At 30.2% G+C, this 21,742-nt stretch overlaps 1 long non-coding RNA gene across 1 annotated transcript; it reads right to left on the bottom strand.

The window, feature by feature from the left end:
• Positions 1–4,726: 4,726 nt before the first annotated feature.
• Positions 4,727–6,599, bottom strand: LOC132714804 (uncharacterized). Its single transcript, XR_009623605.1, has 3 exons — positions 6,440–6,599; positions 6,004–6,116; positions 4,727–5,482 (listed from the first exon to the last, which is right to left on the bottom strand). It is a non-coding gene; the product is annotated as an uncharacterized LOC132714804 (long non-coding RNA).
• Between the last annotated feature and the right edge of the window lie 15,143 nt (positions 6,600–21,742).

Below are 21,742 nucleotides of genomic sequence, written 5' to 3'. Positions count from 1 at the left end.
AAGAGTCAATGGTAACCAATTCCATTCCATGAGTTATAGTTAAGATATTGATATATCAGAAACAATTATGGAAATATGTCGGCGCATTTCATGGATGTACTGCATGGATGAAGTCGTGTCCCTGTTACAATTGAAATCGTACATTTATACGCTATTTTAAGAAAATAGTAGAATATGAATTATTATTATGTCCATGAAAAATTGAGTTGTAAAATAAATAGATAAATCAATTGATCATTTAAATTATTAATTATAGGTAAATTAATTTATTCATTCATTCATTCATTCATTCATTCATTCATTATTCATTCATTCATTCATAAATTAATATGAAATAAATACATGAGTAACTTAATTTATTTTTATAATATGATTTTAATGTATTTAATCGTTAATAAAAAATCAAATAAATAAATCAATTAGATAATAAATAAGTCAATGAATCAAAAAATTTAAATTGATTAAATAAATGAATTAATTGATTTCTCTACAAAGTAGGACAACTTTCATTTTACGGTTTTCATTAGGCTGTCCTTATTACTTGCTTTTACGTTTAACTTTATAATTTTGTTTTCATATGCAGTATTGGCAGTATTATGAAATCATTCACAATCTATACGAAAAATTTCAAACAGAAATAAAGGGATAGTGGATAGAATAAAATCAACAAACTACTCGTACTTTTAAACTTTTGATTTTTTAATTTTATGCAATCAACTTTGATGGAAAAGAAAATAATATACCGTAAAAACTTTGCAAACGACCTTTACAAAAAAAAATGTTAATAAAGCAGATACGCTTTAAGTGGTTCATAACACCACCCACAACATTATTTGGTTAACGGTTTGGGGGTCTGAAGCAAAATTTAAACTTTTAAAGCAAGGATTTTGTAGAATAATTCAAGAACAATTCATTTTGTACTTAAACATTTCGCTACACTTCAGTTTTACTCTCAATGTATTTTTTATAGATACATGTATTTATGTTATTTCAGATAGACAATAGAATAAATCAAACAATAGAAGCTTAATCAAAACAAGAAATCAGAAGGAAATAAACAGTTGAGACTTTTTTATTGGTGTAATAAATTTACAAATTAGCAATACGTTCAGAACTCAAATAGCTTAGCAATGTAGTAGAAAGTTATGTAACTATCATGTATATTTTATTTTAAAACTATATTTTATAATCGCAAAAACTATTTTATACATTTTCTTTTAGAACTAATCTTAACATTTTATTTCAAACTGACGACAAGAAATAGTATTTTATTTTATTTTAGAATCATCTATAAGATTCCGATATTTCAGTTTTTTTGTAATAAAATGACCAATGAAAATTCTTCTAATATTTATATCTTCCCTGTACATTGTACATTAAATCTTACTGACTTTAGATCGAAAAGTCCTCATTATTCAACAAGAAATTACAAGAAGCTGATAAAGTCTCGAATTTGTCATGGTTATGTTGTTGAAATTAAGAATATTAACATAACCCTTTATGATAAATCATTGATTATGAGCTAATATTGTTTTAAGATCATGAACAACATCATAAAGCAGATTTCTGTGAAATATTAATTTACATGATTATGACAAGGTTATCAATTTATGACCAAGTATACTTTTCTTCTACCTTTTACAATATATATTTTCAACTAATGCATTATGTGATGTCTAAGCTCGGTTCTAAACAATAAATTATTTGCATTCAAATGCTTTATGAGACTCTTATGATCAAATGTTATATTGAACAAGCAAGGTATTAAATCAAGGTGCTTTAAAACTTTAAAAAGATTTGTTCATTCAATTTTTTTCAATGTTTTTTCAGTTTTCAATGTTCATAACGGTTAAAATGCTTCCAAATAAACACATTTAATGGCCGGATCTACAATAAATCATGTTATATACAATAAAACGACAACAAAACAAAATATGACACAATTGCTTATTTTCCATTAGGTACAGTAATCAAACGACTATGAACGTAAAAATAGCTCTCAAACAAACAAAGTTAGAATTTAATCATTGTTGTACGATTTTAAGCAGTTGACAAAATTTACATATTGAATACAAATGCATGTTGTTTTAATAATAAGAATATTTCGGTCTTTGCCACGAATTGTAGTAGGTTTTTATAAAAACATGTTTTGTTTAGAAGTCTTTAAACCTATTTGGTGGAACAGTTCTTCTTTCATAGACAGCATCAATTGATATAATATTATTTCCGTTTGATTCATAAGTTTAATACATGCACATTTGACAAACATTTTAGCATTCGACCCCAAACGCATTTAACTAAATTGATTTGAATAGGATTTTGTGTTTTTATCATTACATTTGTACCATGTGGTTTTTGTATTGCTAAATCACTACAAACAATATCTTGTGTAGCTAGAAACAAGATAAGGAAAAAAGCGATGCAATTAAGGGTAATAACGCAACTTAATTTGATTTTCTAGTTTAATATGTCTGGACGTTCTCCATATTACAGAACCTAACGGTCAATATCTGGTCTGCATCCAATCTACCTGTCAATCATTAAACAATGATCCAGTTACCTCTATTTATCAGATAAACCGTGGAGCAGGAGTGTAATAAGGCCATTTTTTAATTAAAACTTTTGCGTGACATCATTTGCACCATATATAAATATAGCGTTATAGCGCGCTTATGTTAGCGTTACACTATAGGCGCGTCAATGAAAAATGACTCTTTTTAACAGTTTACCTTTCTTATTTTATATATGTGATACATATAATATTATATTCGTGCAGATTCAAAACTAAATGTATTGAACTTGTTGAATAAAACAATATCATGCCCGCCAGAGGCTCGCATAATATGATTTAAATCAACTCGTTCAATAAATTAAGTATTAAACCTACACTCATTCAATATCTTATCTCATTATGCTATGTATCGCTTAAGTCGCAGTTTTTGCGGATGACTGTCGCGAATGATCGCGATTATCTCTTTTTGTTATTATTTGAATAGGGATTAGGATTATAAATGTATTGGTTTTCATTTCATGTAGTATAAACGACATGTCAATAAATACAAGCAAGAGTAACATTGTTCATTTCCGCCCAGAATCCTGTACTAGATCAGATTTTGTCTTTAAATGTGGTCATGATACGTTAAGTTATGCTGATAAATACAAATATTTGGGAATCGTTTTGCATGAGCATGTCGATTTCAATGTTACAGCTAGGATGGTGGCACAAAGCGCTAGCCGTGCGTTAGGCTTACTGATAGCCAAGTGTAAGTTAGTTGGAGGGGTTCCTCATAGCGTTTTTACTAAATTGTATGATTCTGTTGTATGGCCTGTTATTGCGTATGGGGCTTCCTTATGGGGTCATAAGTCATATTCTTGCATAAATGCTGTCCATAATCGAGCTATGAGATTCTTCCTTTGGGTGGGAAAATATACGCCCAATGCAGCAGTTTCAGGAGATATGGGTTGGGTCCCCCCTTTGGTCCGGCAATGGAAATCAGTGGCCACTTTTTGGGCGCGCCTTTCCCAAACAAATACTTGTAGACTAAATAAACGGATTGAACTTTGGTCGTTGACAAAAGGTGCTCCTCAATGTAAAAATTGGTTTTATCATGTCCAAAAGCAATGGAATGAATTAAATCTTGGTATGTTTTGCGACTTGTCTTCACCCATTGCTAAAACTTCCTTTGTGCGCCAGGTTGAATCTTTGACTATGGAGGGATTTAAGGCTGAATGGATCCGTTCGGTTAATTGTACAGTGGGCCCGTCAGGTAGGGGTCTGAATAAGCTGAGAACCTATAGAACTTTTAAGCAGGAACATACGTCAGAAGAGTACTGTAAAATGATCTTACCCCCTAGGCATAGGTCAGCGTTTTGTAAATTTAGGTGTGGGGTAGCCCCTATTCGTATCGAAACGGGTAGGTACGAGAATCTGAGATTAGATGAACGCCACTGTCCTTTTTGTAATGTACTTGAAGATGAACAGCATGTTATATTAGACTGCCCAGTATATGATGATTTTAGATCAGAATTAATCTCTAAGGCTGTGTTGCACGAACCTTCTTTTATTAATTTTAGCAAAGACAACCAACTTGCATTTTTGTTCTCTAGTCAACATTAGTCAGAAAATGTGCCAAAACCTGTTTTAATATTCTTCAACGTCGTCAATCTTACTTATGTAAATAATATATTTTATATAGAACATGCTACTGTATTTTTTTTTATATATATATTTTTTTATGTTTTGATGTATGTTTTTTTTTCTTACTTTGAAATAATAAAAAATAGCGACTGTTTTTTTTTTTTAATCATATAAATATATAAATGTATATTTCTTTCCATTAGTTTATAGTTTTTGTACTGTGTAGTTAGTTATTATTTATAATTGGATATAATTTTATGATTAGTATGATATTTTATCGTGTTATTATAAATGTTTTACTAGTCTCTTATAATTCAATGATTGAATGGTCATGTACTTTTTTGTGTTTTATGTTTGCTTATGAATTTTATTTGTGTATGTACATGAATGAGACTTAAATAAATAAATAAATAAATAAATTTCATAGTGGTAAATTGTTAAAGGATTTGTATTTATGATCAATGATGTATAGCGTTTATAATTATCTAGAAACTGTTAGAAATGATTGATGTATTTGTTCTGTTGAATTCTATAGTAGTTTAGAATATACTAGTAATTTCATCTAGTATAATCTTTGATGGTATACCCGTCCGTACATTTTCCATGAATTTCCATGAAAACTTCCGGAATTTTCATGGAAATTGCCAACTCTGGATAATTCGGACTAGTTTTCCGGAGTTGTTCAAAGAAAACTGAAAAAAAATCGTGAATTTTCATGTACTTTCTCCATGAATTTCCAGAGCTTTTTTCATGAAACTTTTCCGGAGTTTTCCATGAAAATGTTCCAGAGTCTTCAAAGCAACTCTGGAAATTATTCTGCTAAAATGACATTCTACTCCGGAAAAAATGTTCTGGAGTGACTCTGGAAAATGTTCCAGAGTTACTCTGGAAAATGTTCCGCAGTTACTCTGGAAAATGTTCCGGAGTTACTCTGGAAAATGTTCCGGAGTTACTGTGGAAAATGTTCCGGAGCCGCTGTGGAAAAAGTTCCGCAGTTAAAAATAGGATATGGGGTAAGATGCCATTAGCCTTGAAATAATTCTGGAAATACTATGGAATTCACTCTGGAACATTTTGGGATTACTGAAATGATGGTTGCATAATAAAATTAAATGACCTTTTAATTTGCATTTAATATGTTTTTATTAGCATATCCAAAAAAGCACTCTAGTCATCAAGAATTCAAACACTTATAGTAATTTGCACATTTCACAATTATTTTGAAGTCAGAGTGTTTTATTCAAACAAATGTAATTTAACATCCATCTAGAACACATGTATATATCCTTCACTTCGCATGATGCAACATCTTCTTGACTTGTGGTGTGACCTCTCTGATGGATACTGAAAAATATGAATTAATTGTATATAAATACATGTACTTGTGTTATATGCACAATGTCAATATAATTAGTATTGTTTAAACAGGATTGATAAAAAACATGAAAGGGTGAAAAAAGTTAAGATGGAAAACTTTCAATTCAATGATTTTTTCAGAATATCAACACAGAGTTATACAAAGTAAATACCATGCTTTTATGAAAATATTTTTTTTTTTGGTCAAAATCAACATTATGATAAACTTGTGTCAATTATTTCCCTGCTTTTCCTATAGCTATGTAATGACAACTTTATGTAATGGTATTTTAAATTACTTAATGATCTTCACAAGTACTTAATTACCACTGAAATTTTGAGATGTGTTCAGTGGAATCAGAATAGAGATGTGTTCAGTGGAGCCAGTATAACAATAATATATGCATAAAACATGAAGCAACATTTTGTTCAGTGTTTGGAAAATAGCATGCATTTATATGAAAACATGTTACTTCGACTTTTTTCAACAAAACAAACTAAATTATTACCAGGATAGTTCTGTAAGCATTCTGTATTCAACAGTACATTTATTCATTTTCCCTGATCTGATATCCTTGAGAGGAAACATCTCATGTGACTCCAAGACTTGAAAGTTTGCAACCTAATATGTTGAAAAATAAACATATGTACATGAGTAACAAGAAATTACAATTAAGGCATATGAATTTTATTAAATGTGAATTTGGAAATTCATTGCTTGATATGGAATCTGTTTCAATCACAAATATTTTGAATGGAAAATTATAATCTCTGATTTAAAATTTCCCGCCATTATTCAAAAATGAAAAAGATTTTCTTAACTATTAATATTGTAAAGTTACATGTATGTAGAAATACAATCACTAAAACAGTGTATACTTGCAAAGAAAATTTGAAAAAACTAAAATAATAAGTGTTAAAAAATAAAAATACATTTGTACTTACTGTTAGAAATGGTTATATATACAATGATATACATGTAGTTCCCTCCATTTTCACTGAATCATGAAATACACATGTTTAAAAGTTCATATTTCCAGAAAACTTTTGTAAATTTGTCCAGTTTAAACTCATTTGATCTAATATCCAATGCTCAAACATAATTTTTCAAAACAAAAACTTACAAGCAGTTAGGCACTAATAAACATTAGCTTTCAATGCTTTCTGTTCAAATGACCCGCCTGGAAGGAGTGTTCTGACCTGTGATTTGTTCTGCAAGGGTATTAAGTTACTTGGAAACTACAGTGTAATATAGTAGGTTGTAAACCTACTTTACCTCTTTCTATTCTCTTATATCAGATAGGTGAGTTTAACTTTGGTGTTTATGAAAACAGTTGGTTCCACTTGAGGGGTCATAAATATTTACATTGTGGCTGATGCTGATTTGAATGTTCCAGAAATTAATCACTATACATAAGTTACCTCTACACAAGATGAATATATAGATAAAATAATTATATACTTCAATAGAGATACATAATAAATTTATCATCAATTAATAAAGAAACATAAGTGCATAACAATTACATTTGTTCTTAAATTTAATTGTTTCTCTTTAATTGTGTATTTATTTTTTCCAACTAAGGGTAATATATAATAATGAACCTCTCAGATCTGAGGCTTGATATGAGATACCTTGAAAATAATGAGAGTTAAATGAAAAAATACCTAAATGCGCTTTTAATGCCAAAGTGTGGCAATGGAGTTGCATGTGTTTTTTTTTTAGCTTTTTTTGTTTTTTTTGCAATAAAAAAGAAACAGTTGAGCTCTTGAGGGGCTTATTACGGTTTCATTTTGTTTAACTATAAGTGTTTATTTTGCTAACTGCTACTTTTAATTACAATGAGTACACATGTATGACCAATCTCAATGCTAAGTAATTAAATTCATTTGTTCTTGCTGTTTCAACAATTTACAATTGTGTCAATGCCATATTTTAAATTGTCTTTATTTTCATTATGTCTTAAAACCAGAAAACTGTCTTATATTAAAAAGATTATTTATGACTACTTAGGAAAAAATATTTAAGTTAAATGTATTAAGACTTTAGTGAAGTATATGTAAATGCAGAAATAAAATGAAAATTTCCTAAGTCCAAAACTTTCTCAAAAATGACTAAGTGTTTTCCAGAGTAAAACTCCTTGAAAATTGTCTAAGTGTTAACTTTCCAGAGTTTCAAGAACTGTTTCATGGTTATTTCTTTGATGAAAAAGTCAAGTTCCAGAGTTCTCCATGAAAATTGTTCCAGAGTACTCTGTAAATACTGTGGAAAAAAGCTTGTTTCCATGAAAATTCATGGAAATTCATGGAAAATCAGTTATTTTCCAGAGTTTTTCCAGAAAGACTGTGGAAAATCTACAGACGGGCATATTGCAAGTATTTTGTCAATGTTAATTCAATCATTGATTCGTTCTAAAAGGTAAAAGCATTCTGAAAAGTATTATAAAAAAGTATTCTTAAAAGTGTGTTAAAAGTTGATTATTGTAAAGTGTAAAGTTGTTAAAGGTAAAAGAGGATTAAAAATAAAAGTGAAACAAGACAAATGGATTGTTGTGCTTATTAAAAGGATTATAAAAGATATTGTAAAAAGGATTATATTCCAGTGTGATGATTTTGAACCAGGATTTATAAAATACACAATTATTGCTCTCCCACAACAGAAACTAAAGGACACCTATAAAAGATCATCACATTGATGACAAAAACGAGTTATTTGTGTTTTTTGTTGGATTCTAAATCTGTAAACTGCTGTTTATAATAATACAAATGTACTTGTTAGTGTTCAACTCAATTATTTGATATATGCATCCCGTATGATTTTGGATTTTCTGGATTTTCTTGAAGATGAGCCAAAATAATTCAAGAAGATAAAATCTAAGTAAAAAGTACTAAACTTTAAAAAAGTAAAAAAAACAAGATTCATGTAGTCGTATACATGTTATATGTGATGTTGCATTATTTATCACACCATTTATACCGCATGGCTACAACAATAAGGGCTATGTTTGCATATACTGACCTCTTTTATAGTATTTCACGTGGACTGTAAGTGTCGTTCTAAATTAGAAACGCATATTACAAGTCTTATGGTTAAGTGTTGTAACAAAACTACAGCACGAGAAGAAGTAATATCCTTTTAGAAGACTGATTTCCGACAGTATTCCATTAATATCGGCAAATGGCGGAAATGAATGACAGGACAATGTCTGAACTCGCGAGTAACGACATAAAGATCCTATCTTTGAGTGTTTTTATTAAGATTATGTTTAAACAGTTATTAAGTCTCATTTGAGAAGAAAACATATCGAAAGACCAGCCCATTTAAAACAGTGTTTCTTATTTGAATCTCTTACATGCAAATTTCTGTTGAAACTGTCACAACCTATTAGTAAATACACGATGATTTACTTGACTTAAGAAAGATCATTGTTAAATAGAACCATAGTTAGGATATTATGTAAACTTACATATTGAAATATATCTTATGGCGTTTTTATGTTCAGAGAATTGTTTTAAAAAATCATAAACCATATAATTTACATACAATGAATATTTTGTACCAATACATCATAATAATCTTAAAAAAAATACACAGTGTGCTTTACATAACGGGCATAATAGTAGTCAAAATAAATTTGTATACTAATTATAGCGTAAACAAATATTCTGCTGTTTGTAATCCAAATAAAATCATACGTCGAACGTTCTTATTTATCTATTTATCTTCAAGATCAACACTGGTAGAATATATTCTATTATTTTGTGAATGTTTATTTTTATCTATTTGTTGTTGTTGTTGTTGTTGTTTTGGTTTATTTGTTGTTGTTGTTGTTGTTTTGTTTTTTTTTGTTTTTTTTTTGTTGTTCTTTTTTTTGTACTTTGGTTAACATTGTTTTAATATCTTTATTTCATTTTATTTTATTCTGTATAATTATTCAAGTTTTCTATACATACAGGATTCATTTTCATCGGTATCACCGTGTATATCCAGTAAGATCGGAATGTGCAAATAACGCAGGAATTGTGCAAACGTAACGCAGAATTGTGCAATTCAGTGGCTTAAATGAGCACCGCAATAAGTAAATGATCCAATATTTATTCAGGGCGCATACGGTTGTTTTAAATATTATACTTAAAACTTCATCAAAAATATGTCCATGAAAATGTTTAATTTTCAAAATAATTAGCGATAATAACGATCTGTCTAGCATAGTGATGGCGATTTTTAGTTTCGTTGATATTTTTAAATATAATAACGTAGTACTACGTATTACTTCATGATTTTTTTGTTCGGTGTACCAGAGACATTTTCTACTCGTGTCATATTACACTTAATTTAGCAGATAAAATGTATGAGACCATTTTTACGACGTGACGCCGAACTCGTTAATAAAGCACCGAAGCAACGGCGGTTATCTCATTAAAAATAGCTAAATCCTATTGTACCAGCTTCCTTCATATTGTTATAAGACACTTGTAGTTTGACAAATGTCTCAGGTTTACAGAATATGAACAAATATAGTTTAAAATAAGTAAATGTACATATCTATTTGACGAAATACAAAAGTCACCTTCAAAACGGTAATCATGTTGTCTTTTTCAAGAATGATCTAAAAAAAGTAAACAGATAATAAAATGTATTGCTGGTTAAAGTATAATGTCGAAACAGCAGTAAACGCTGATTAATTTTTTGATTTAGAATAAAATGTTTTGGTTCCTTTATTTACCGTGTTATTCGTTTCGTCAATAGCGTTGCACACTTTCGTTGTTACTGTTATGTTAATTGCACATTCACGCGTTACTGGATATGCACGGTGGGTATGATTTTTTTTTTAAATAAATATTTCATGAGTGGCGGTAGTGACCGGTGACACATCATATTTTTCATACAACAAAATGAAAATAAATCCTGTATTTATAAAACAAAACCTTGTTTTTATCTGTTTATTACATACATTATGCGTTTGTTGACCTTACAATTACAATGATCTCTTATTTCATTTTGTTTATCGGCTGAATATAGCAGAAAAAAGGTCGACAAGACACTAGTGAAAGTAAGTAAACTATGTTTCACTGTAGTGAAAAATAAATTTTTAAATGAATATACGAACCATGAAATACACATTTAATTTCATTTTTTTTTCTCGGTATTTCATTTATAAGAATACAATAAGAATATTAATTACTTTTGGCCCTTAGTGGTGTGTAACATAGTCTGACGATTGTTTTGAGTGAGTGAATTTGTAAACTATCGCACATCTAAAAGAGTTCTGTCGAGTAGATTGAAGTGCGCTCCGAAACTAAGCTTTTTGCTTTTGACTCTCCATCAACATTGGCTTCCTAGTGTTTGGTTTCTGGTCATGTTAGTCTTAAGAAGATGTGTTTACTGTATTACATTAGCGGCTAGTAAGAATTTGTAGCAAAAATTATTAATTGTTAAATTATTTTAAAGCCTAAGTGTGCGTGCGATATAATTGATTTCTTTTTACCAACTCTTTCATAACATGTTATAGGGTTAACCAACTAAAAGAATCATCAGTCTGATGCTCAAAAAAGGAGATTTATAGAGTGCAACTCTCAAAGTTATAACGAATATTACATGCTTTATTGGATAAGTTGTTCGTTATTAATGGGAGCATATTCATTCCTCTTGTACATATCTCAGCATCGCTTTCAATGTATCATTTAATGATAGAAGTATTGAAATCAATGATCACAAAGGATTTGTAACAAACTATTTTGGAAATAAGTGCATAGTAACTTTGTCCGCAGTGCATTAGAAGAAACGAAGCACATTGTCCGGCATCCGCTATTTTCAGAGAGCATTTCAATTGTTTCTCTGGTTTCACGTCCTTGTATCTAATCACTTTAATGTAAATAAAGCGAACTAAATTAAGAGTTTAATACACGGCAGAGTAGGGCCGGAAGGTTGTAATCGGTCCTCAAATTGAATAATGGCCCCGAGGGCTTCAGCTCGAGGGCATTATTCTTTTCAGGGCCGATTATCACCTTCTGGTACAACTAAGACGTGTATTAATGTCTTTAATACAATTTGTAGATCCAAAAGTAGCAATAATCTTTAAAACATATACTTTGACATTTCTTTGGTTGAAATTTCTGTCTGCATTTCTACTGTACAGTACTTCTTATATGATGAATGACCACTTCAGTAGAATCAACAGTAGAATCTAGAAGCCAGTTTTAAATTCATTTTTTTCGGAATGAATATTTCGTAGATCTATTTTTTCTTTAAATTCAATAATAATAAAGCTGTGTGTGTACGAAATACGCTTCAGCTTTCATAATAAAATAAAGCAATCCATGTTTAAAACCTACTTTCACTTTTACAGTTAGCTGTTAAATGACGTTATATATGACGTAATCGTTTCAGTTTGTGCGCATGCACATGTTCAGCGGGCTGATAAATAGTTCTCGGCCCGGGTCGCAAACTCATAATAGGGCACGTGACACTCATAACCAGTTGAAATCATAGGCGATTTGTTACTATATATATTGACAAGTGTATTAAACATTATTATAATATGAAATGTATAAAATACAAATGCGTTGATCATAAGTAAAATTAAAAAGATCGTAAATAAATAATTTAGTCAAACATGTTTATTTAAAATAACATTTAACAAGCAATGAACATTTGTTCTGGAACTATGTGTAAAGTTGAAATTGTACTTTAAATGCCAAGATATATCGTTCTTGCAATGAGAATTTTCTTTTGCAAACATCATCAAAACATTAGACACAAACTACCAAAACGAGGTAATTAAGCATATTTTGCATGGAAAATATAACAAACAAGTCGTAAAAAATAATATTACGATATGATGCAAACTACTTTTGTCATGAATTTTTTTTAATTGACAACTTGCAAAATCAAAATGCAAAAAAAAGTAATAGACAAAATTCTTAAAAACATGTTGTTCCGTTACTAGATTATTCATTTTAGATGAAACTAATATGTTGACAGTTACGTATAAGTATTATGTTTTTAATATGTGCAGTCATATTTCCCTACAGGATTCAAGACCGATAGCCTCATAAGGATTTTGTCGGAAACACAATACTTAAAAGCAATCTTGTTAGCATAGCTTGGTAAATAGTTTTTTTTTCAATATTTTAGAATAATACGATGTAAGATTTTCAGTGGAATTTTAAACAGCTTTGTTCTGATTAATTCAGTATTGTCAATAGAGGAAATGCATAATACTTTAAATGCATATCATTTTTAATGTTTTTTCTAGATGCGACCCGAATTGTTTCGTGTTTGAAAATATCCTGAAGTTCTTCATTTTAGATCCAGTGTTATGTAATAATGTTTTCTTTTAGATTAATGTGTTATTGAACATTGGTGAAGAGGCTGCATTTTCTCATTAATATAACTTTATTTCACCTTCGAGTTGTTGTAAGAAATGAATAAAACTTGTTGAGTAAGTTACGATAAATGTATACAAACTCTCATTTTCCTTGATATTTGAAATTGCTTTTACAAGATAAACTCATATATTAGTGTAACATTCACTAGATGGCATTTATCTTCACTATCTTCAAATACTCGTGACGAAAAATACAATAAAAGCCATTTTCTAACTATTTTACATCATAACAGAAATTACTAGGTTACTTTTTTATATTCACGCTGTAATTGTGTGTGTGCCATAATCTAGCCTTTGTCAGATGTTAATATGTTTAACTCATTTCTTTTCTTTTCTTTTGACATTATTCCTACATAAATGGTGGTTCTATTATTAAATGTAGCATTTATTCTTTAATTTTGCAAATAATTCTAATTATTTACACGTTTACTACACGTAACTTGATATTTCAAATACTGTCCTGCATGTATGTTACATTTGACCTGTATACCCTTCTTTGTGATGCAATTAATACATGTGACATGAACGCATGTCCCTGTGATTATATCCTCTAATAATTGCTTTCTCCTCATTTAATGTACACATAGATCGCAGTAAAAAGCCGGTGCTCTTTTTTTGATCTTCATATGTTTAAAACCGCCATGTCCTGACGGCGACAGTTTTCGATTTCATCTCGACCATTACCAAGTCCATGGCGTTTTCACAGCGCCCTGGGTCGTCCTGGAAATGTGGAACTGCAAAACGTTTTATGTGATAAGGTAGTAAATATTGTAGTTGTTTGGTAGTCCTGGTTGTATATTTAGACATTTGATACAGCAAAAACGAATTTGATTAAGATTCAGTATTGCAAGACCATTCCGGGAAATAAATGAAATAGAGGATATTTGTTTGTTTTGCATGTAAGATTGAAATATAATTTCACTGAGTGAACACCAGATGCAATATTTTCACGAGTGGCGTAGCCACGAGTGAAAATATAATAGCTGGTGTTCACGAATGAAATATATTTCAATCTTATATGTAAAACAAATAAATTTTCTTTTTATTTCATGCTTTTTAAGGGATTTTAAGTATATTTTTACTGATTTTGCCGCGTAAAGTCACGCATTCTCCTATGTGACGTCATCATATCATGACGTCACATCATCAATTTTGAAATAAAGTTCTTTTAATTTTCTCTAATTTTGTTACATTTTTACATGATGTATGATGAAATCGACTTTCTTTTCCTCAAGAAGCAAAATTTACGCATGACGGCAATTATTTCTGCTTGTTATTTCATTTAGTTATGATTTTCTGTTCATCCGCATTCAGATATAGTCCGGCTACAGTGAAAATTATATTTTATAAATTTCACTAGTGGTTTATCAGAATATAATCATCTGATATATTACAATAAAACACTGGAAAGCATGAAATAAAATAATATAATTATACCCTTGATCTGATAATTTTCATTCACTCATATGAGTAAACTTGCAAGTGACAAAACAGCAGGGTATATAAAGAGAACATGTGTCTTTATAACAAATATCTGCATCGCTTACCGAAAACTTTTGATTTCTCTTCATAAACAATATGCCTTTAAATGAAAATAAACGAAATTGACAAAGAATGATAATTAAACTCATATAATCAATCATTTAGAGACACCAGAACAGGTTGCGACAGCTGGAGACAATTACTGTTACGGGACTGGAGGGTAAAAGACACATATGTCAAACTATTAGAAAACAATATACCAAATGTACCTATGTGCATTTAATGATTGATTTTGCCGTATTTGTATTTCATGGCTAATGCAATAAGGACTATAGTTTCATATTGTGGCCTCTTTTTGCAATTTACGTGGATTGTAAATTTCCTTAGCGATGTGTATACCAGCTTCTTTATTCATTTTACAGTAGTTTACCTTTAGAAGATCAGATTATCCAAAACTGTACATGCATCTTGTAACAACTGCATTAAAAGTAAATTAGAAACACATAAAAACTCGTATGGTCTTGTGTGGTTACAAACTTTTAGCATGTGAAGAAGTAATATCCTCTTAGAAGACTGATTTCCGACAGTATATCATTAATATCGGCAAATGGCGGAAATGAATAACAGAGAATTGTCTCATCTCGTGAGTAAAGACATAAAATCCTATCTCTGAGGTTTTTAATTTAGATTATGTAACACCTTTTTATGTCTTATTTGAGAAAAAAGATATCAAAAGACTAGCCATTTCAAACAGTGTATCTTTTAAATACATACAATCATATTTATTTTAAATTGTCAAACCCAATTAGTAAATACACGACAATTGTTAAACAGAATAACAGTTTGGACATTTTGTAAACTCAGGCACTGAACAATTTTTTTGTATTCGCGAAAAAGTTGCATGTAACTAATCCGCGAATATTTGTAGCTTCAACCACATAGATTATAATTACATCATTATATGCACTGTGGTGTAGCATGCATTACATTTAGTAACGCTCGATTGAAACAAATTTCAAGGTAAAATTTCACTTAGCAAAATTGTTTATTTTTTTATAGTATGCATTATGTACAGTTTATATAAAATCATTTATTACTATTAAATGTAATTAACAGTTTGCATACTTTGGATGAAGTTATTTTTACTCGCCAAAACGAACGTGTTATTGTTTGTTACAAGTAGAAATAGCAAATGATACCATTACCGATGAGATTTCCCCGCAGATTTTTTTAATGGCTAAAAATTAATTTTTCAAACAATGTATTTGTTTTTGTATAGTAAGGTCAATCATAACACAAGCACTTATTTAACGCAACGTTATGATTTTAAATGCAAATAACATTATTCGACAAGTAAAAAGTATTTTGAATGCATTTTCATTCTTCTGGTATAAGAGAAAGTTATCATATCTTATATAGATAGAATTTAAATTTTTTGTCAATATCGTATGCTTTAGTCTTGTTTTCCGGATATAGAAAGAACATGATACAGAAATTGTGATATTAATAATATAGATGCTCTTTACACAAGCGACATAATATATGCCAAATTCACGGTTACTATGTTTGCGGGAAAGTTTGTATTCGCGAATACGCCATCCTTACGAAAAACGCGAAATATTGTTAGCGCGAAAGTTTCTAGGAATACAGTAAATAGGTTAATGGTTAATTATCAACCTAAAATCGTTCTCCGATACTCTTATTACGCGTTGCTGTTATGACATTCTTATTTGTACATACATGTACTGTACTTTTTGATTCCCACTGATGCTACACAAACAAAGAACTATTCTATACACAGTCTTCATTGAAAAATAATATTTACATTTTCATTGATTGAAATTTCACATAAAACTCATCGTATGTCTTCACCATTTGTTTGTTTTTGTCGTTGTTGTTGTTTTTGTTTCTTCTTCTTCTGTTTTATGTTGACAGGATTGTGTATGTGTGTGGGGACAGGAGGGGAGGCGGGGTTCATGGGTTACTTTTGGTCTTTTTTACTTGTTTGTTCTTTGTTTCTTTTCTTTTTTCTCGAGCTCCGAATATATCATTGGCACGAGGAAATACATAATGCGCGGATGCACATTTAGCTTTCACGTGTCTATTATGTATTCGTTTTTGTTTTTTTTCTTAAAAACAAAACTAATGGCTTCATAGTACATGCGGTAACAGATTTCAAGGCGGGGCTTTCTGGATTCAGATCGGTCCTGTAAATATAGGGTTGAACAGGTTACTTTGTCTTCCTATCGTTTTTGTTAATACATTTGACCCACAGTGTTATGAAAAAGTGAAAGTTCAGACCAATTTGCATCTGGCTCTATTTGGCTTTATGAACTTAGAAAGCTTTTACATGTAATATAGATAACTACATTTAAAAAAACGGTAAAATGCATTGAGAATAATATAATATGAACAATTTAACATATCATTTAAATACAGTAAAACTTTTTTCTACGACCATGACGGATTTAAGTGTTCCTCGTTTTACTCCTGTGACTAATTTATCACTTTATATATCTAATAATATTTTATTTAAATATAAATCATTTTAGTTCAAAATTAATCGTTTTGACCATTTACATCTATATTAGTCATACAAAGGAATATTCAAAATTTGATGTAAACAAGATGTATACACTAAAGATATGTTCGTACATGTGTTATACGTATACAATCTGATGGATTATGACATACTGCTGAACCAGGTTCTGTGGGCTGGAAATGTTGCATTTCTTTTAAATTTCTTCTTGTGAACAAAATTGAACCTGAATATTTCATGTAGTATTGTTGTTTTCATTGCATCCAAACGATCACTCCTTTTCCTGGTTTTCATAGTTTACAACAAAAAATGTTAAGAGCCGTGTTAAAGCTGTAATAAGTTGCTCCTTCAAATATGTTACTTGTTTTGTCTAATCCTTACGGATAATCGATTCTAGCACGCTAGGACTGTAGGCTTTTGAATACCGCTTATGTCGGTAATAGGTGAGTGAGAAATGTTTTCGATTATATCTTAAGAACAGACGTTTAAATTTCAATTGTTGACACACAGTATTCATTGCGTTCGAGGGGTCACCCCTGTCCAAAATTTATTTATTTAATTTGTCATTCTTCACATCTGCATGTGTCTTCTGTAAAGTGACGTGTGGAAGCTGTAGAAAGTGGCACCGTACTTCTGTTCAGTAATGCTATAAGATTTGTCCTTGTATTTTTTGTCGTTTGTTTGAACAATGAATATATATTTTGAACTCGGCTTAAGCCAGTACTACGGGGACGTAAGATATGTTGCACTTTAACAAAATTGTATATAAACTTACTAACTCAAGCAGAGTCTGCAATATTCGTGCAATTTTGTTTCTAATTTTTCACTGCGTCCGAGAACCAAACACTCTGGCTTTTTATGAGAAATACAATTCATAACAGACATATCTCGAGGAAACTTTTAATATAATTGAGTTGATAAAGATAACTTTAATGTTGCTGACATACAAATAAACATTTATATACATTTACGGATCATCAATTCCAATGTATATTCAACAATTTTTTTTTTCGACTGTGCCTCATCCGACAACTGGTTCAGTAAAAAATGTGTTTATATTATGTTGTTATTTAAACACACATGCTGGACTTAACAACAACAATATTTAGTACCTAACAGATTTTATTATCATTAATCCTTATCTCATCTGTTAAGAAATAATTTATAATGTACAGTTATTTCATTTATTAAACAGGTTAGGTTATAAATGGTAAACGATTTTTGTTACAAGACTTAGTACTGTACAATATTTCAGTGCAGAGTTTTACAATACTGACTCAGGTTGGTGCAAAAAACAATTTGCAAGATTATATTATCCATATCATTCATCGTATCACAAAAACTATCAGATTAGAAAAGGATATGATTAAAACCTTTATAATTTATACAATGTATCGTTAGTATATATGATTGAAGATCACCGACTATCAAACCGCTTACGATTGTATGGGATTACTGACAAATCAGTGGTATATTAAAGACTCAATTTTCTTAACTGACATAAGAGAACAGAAATCCCTAATATTGTTTTCGAACTAGATTTTTTCATAGTTTATGAAGCTTTTGTGTTGACTTTAACAAACTGGTATTGTGATTAATACTACTATTGCTACTACTACTACTACTAGTATTGATGTACTTATGCATATATTTGTCCCTTAAGATTGATTACGGCCTTAAAATACTGTATCACGATTTCAAAGAAACTCAACACTGAAAAGCTAGCGGGACAAAACAGTTACAAAAGATGTTATAATATTATAATGTGCAACATTTCCAGTGAGTAGCTCCATTCTAATATATTCAGTTTTGTCGTTAGAAGAATATAATTATTTCAAATGCATACTACTTTTCCTGATGCAATCCAAAATCTATATATGAAAATATTCTATTAGTAAATTATTTTTCATATTAGACAAACTTACTATATCAACTGTTATCAGATTTTTAATGTGTTCGTGCAAACTGGTTACAGGCTTATTTATACAAACATATCAAAATGTCAAAGACACACATTTTTAAAAAGCAATGATGTTAAAGCAGCATGCCTCCAGCTTCATGCATATTTTTATGGAAATTTTGAATATGTATTTAAAAATAAAATATTATGAAATGGACAATAAAAGTATTTTACATTTCGCAAACAGCACTTACACTCTACTTTAACTTATCAAAATATGCACATATAGTCCCTACTGCATTAATAACGCAAATATGTTCATTTATACTGCAGAATTAGTCATTAATTTCACAATACATGTTAATTATTCAAGAATCTTGTATCGTCGTTTTTAACTTTTCTTAAAATCTTATGAATAATTTTCTCAAGCTAGATTTTATTTTAAATATTTAGTCTCTATTGGGGTTAAGTATGTTTTAAAATGAATAGCAAGTTATTTATACAATCTGCAATTTACATACTATTTTGGCATAATTGTCACAGGATGAACTCAAATATTGGTGGTTAACTTTCACTGATATAACACGGTTGTGCATGTCTGATCTTGAACATCTGCAAATACGTGCATATACATACACAACTGGAAGAAGTCGTGATATATGCGTGACTTTTACTGTGTCGACGTGGCATAAAACCTAAACAAACAAACAAGATCAAACAAAAAATTGAAGAAAAAAATAATGTAAGCATAGAATTTTATTATTAAGAGGGGAAGCTATTTTTTCTTTCAAGTTGATCATTTCGTTTCAATTTATCGATAATAATCTGATAATAATTGATATCGGTTAGTTAGTTATATTGAGCTGCATTTGGTTGCTTAGACACATTGGTTTATATTGGATTAGTTGCATTAGTTTTTTGTCCTGTTCAATTTTCTAAAGTTGACTTTGTTTTAGAAGATATCTGTGAACATTTGTTGTTTTGCTTCATGTTGTTTTGACGTGTTGATTAGATGCTTAGAAGTTTTTTTCTTTCGTTGAATGTGGATGTATACATGATTTCAAAGAGATGTGAAAAATTAATTACGTGTACTCCATTGTTGTGGTGATTTGTATTGTTTTGTTTGATCATAGGCGGCTTGGGTTTACCGGGTCATTGTTAATGTTTTATTTTAAGGACGTAAAAGTATATCGTGTTTAAGTAGTGATTGCATGGTGTCTGTTTGTTTGGGATATACATAATGACCAGAGACATTTGCTGAATTTATGCTGATAAATTTATGGATATGATAAAAATGTATATAAAAATATTTTAAACTAGAAATGTGTCCATAGGACACTGATGCCCCCACACGCCACTGTTCTGTCAATCTTATGACTCGAGGTCAAATATTTTTTGGACTACATGTGCCACAAGTTGAAAACTAAAAATCAACAAAGGGCCATAATTCTGTTAAATTTGGTCGCAGCAAAAAATCCTTCCTTTACTACGATCTACACATTAAGGTTGTTAATCCCTGGAAGTTTAAGCAAAATCTGCCATCCGGTTTAAGAGGAGTTGCGTTCACAAAATTTCTATTTAGTATATAATGAAAAAATCAACAAAGTGCCATAATTCTGTTAAATTTGGTTGCAGCAAAAATTCCTTCCTTTACTACCATCTACACATTAAGGTTGTTCATCCCTGGAAGTTTAAGCAAAATCTGCAATCCGGTTTAAGAGGAGTTGCATTCACAAAATTTCTACAAAATGTAGTATATAGTGAAAATAGTGAAAAAATCAACAAAGGGCCATAATTCGGTTAAATTTGGTCGCAGCCAAAATTCCTTCCTTTACTACCATCTAGACATTTAGGTTGTTCATCCCTGGAAGTTTAAGCAAAATCTGCCATCCTGTTTAAGAGGAGTTGCCTTCACAAAATTTCTATATGGTATATAGTGAAAAAATCAACAAAGGGCCATAATTCTGTTAAATTTGATCACAGCCAAAATTCCTTTCTTTACTACCATCTACACATTAAGGTTGTTCATCCCTGGAAGTTTAAGCAAAATCTGCCATCCGGTTTAAGAGGAGTTGCGTTCACAAAATTTCTATATGGTATATAGTGAAAAAATCAACAAAGGGCCATAATTCTGTTAAATTTGATCGCAGCAGAAATTCCTTTCTTTACTACCATCTACACATTAAGGTTGTTCATCCCTGAAAGTTTAAGCAAAATCTGCCATCCGGTTTAAGAGGAGTTGCGTTCACAAAATCTCTATATGGTATATAGTGAAAAAATCAACAAAGGGCCATAATTCTGTTAAATTTGATCGCAGCAAAAATTCCTTTCTTTACTACCATCTACACATTAAGGTTGTTCATCCCTGGAAGTTTAAGCAAAATCTGCCATCCGGTTTAAGAGGAGTTGCGTTCACAAGATTTCGGGACGTACGGACAGACGGACGGACGGACGGACGGACAGACGTACGGACGGACGGACAAGTGCAACGCTATATGCTCCCCACTTTGTGGGGGCATAAAAACGTGCTTACTAAACAATTACTTGCTAGTAATCGAACTCAATTTATATCAATTATAAATGTCAAGCGATGCTGTTCTAACTTCATATCAAGAAAGGTGGATATGATATATTACCCTTCCTTAAATGAAATAACATCAAAACTAGTCATTCTCCTGATACTATAAAAATAATTAATCCATCAAACAATTACATGTATTAAATATTTAATACATCAAACGGTTACATGTATTAAATATTTAATACATCAAGCGGTTACATGCATCAAATATATAATCCATCAAACAGTAACATGCATTAAATATATAATCCATCAAACAGTTACATGTGTTAAATATATAATCCATCAACAGTTACATGTATCAAATATATAATACATCAAACGGTTACATGTATCAAATATATAATCCATCAAA

This window comes from Ruditapes philippinarum, unplaced genomic scaffold, assembly GCF_026571515.1.
Source record: "Ruditapes philippinarum isolate M1 unplaced genomic scaffold, ASM2657151v2 ctg4465_1_1_1_1, whole genome shotgun sequence".
Classification (NCBI taxonomy): domain Eukaryota; kingdom Metazoa; phylum Mollusca; class Bivalvia; order Venerida; family Veneridae; genus Ruditapes; species Ruditapes philippinarum.
This window is presented reverse-complemented; position numbering and strand designations above follow the sequence as displayed.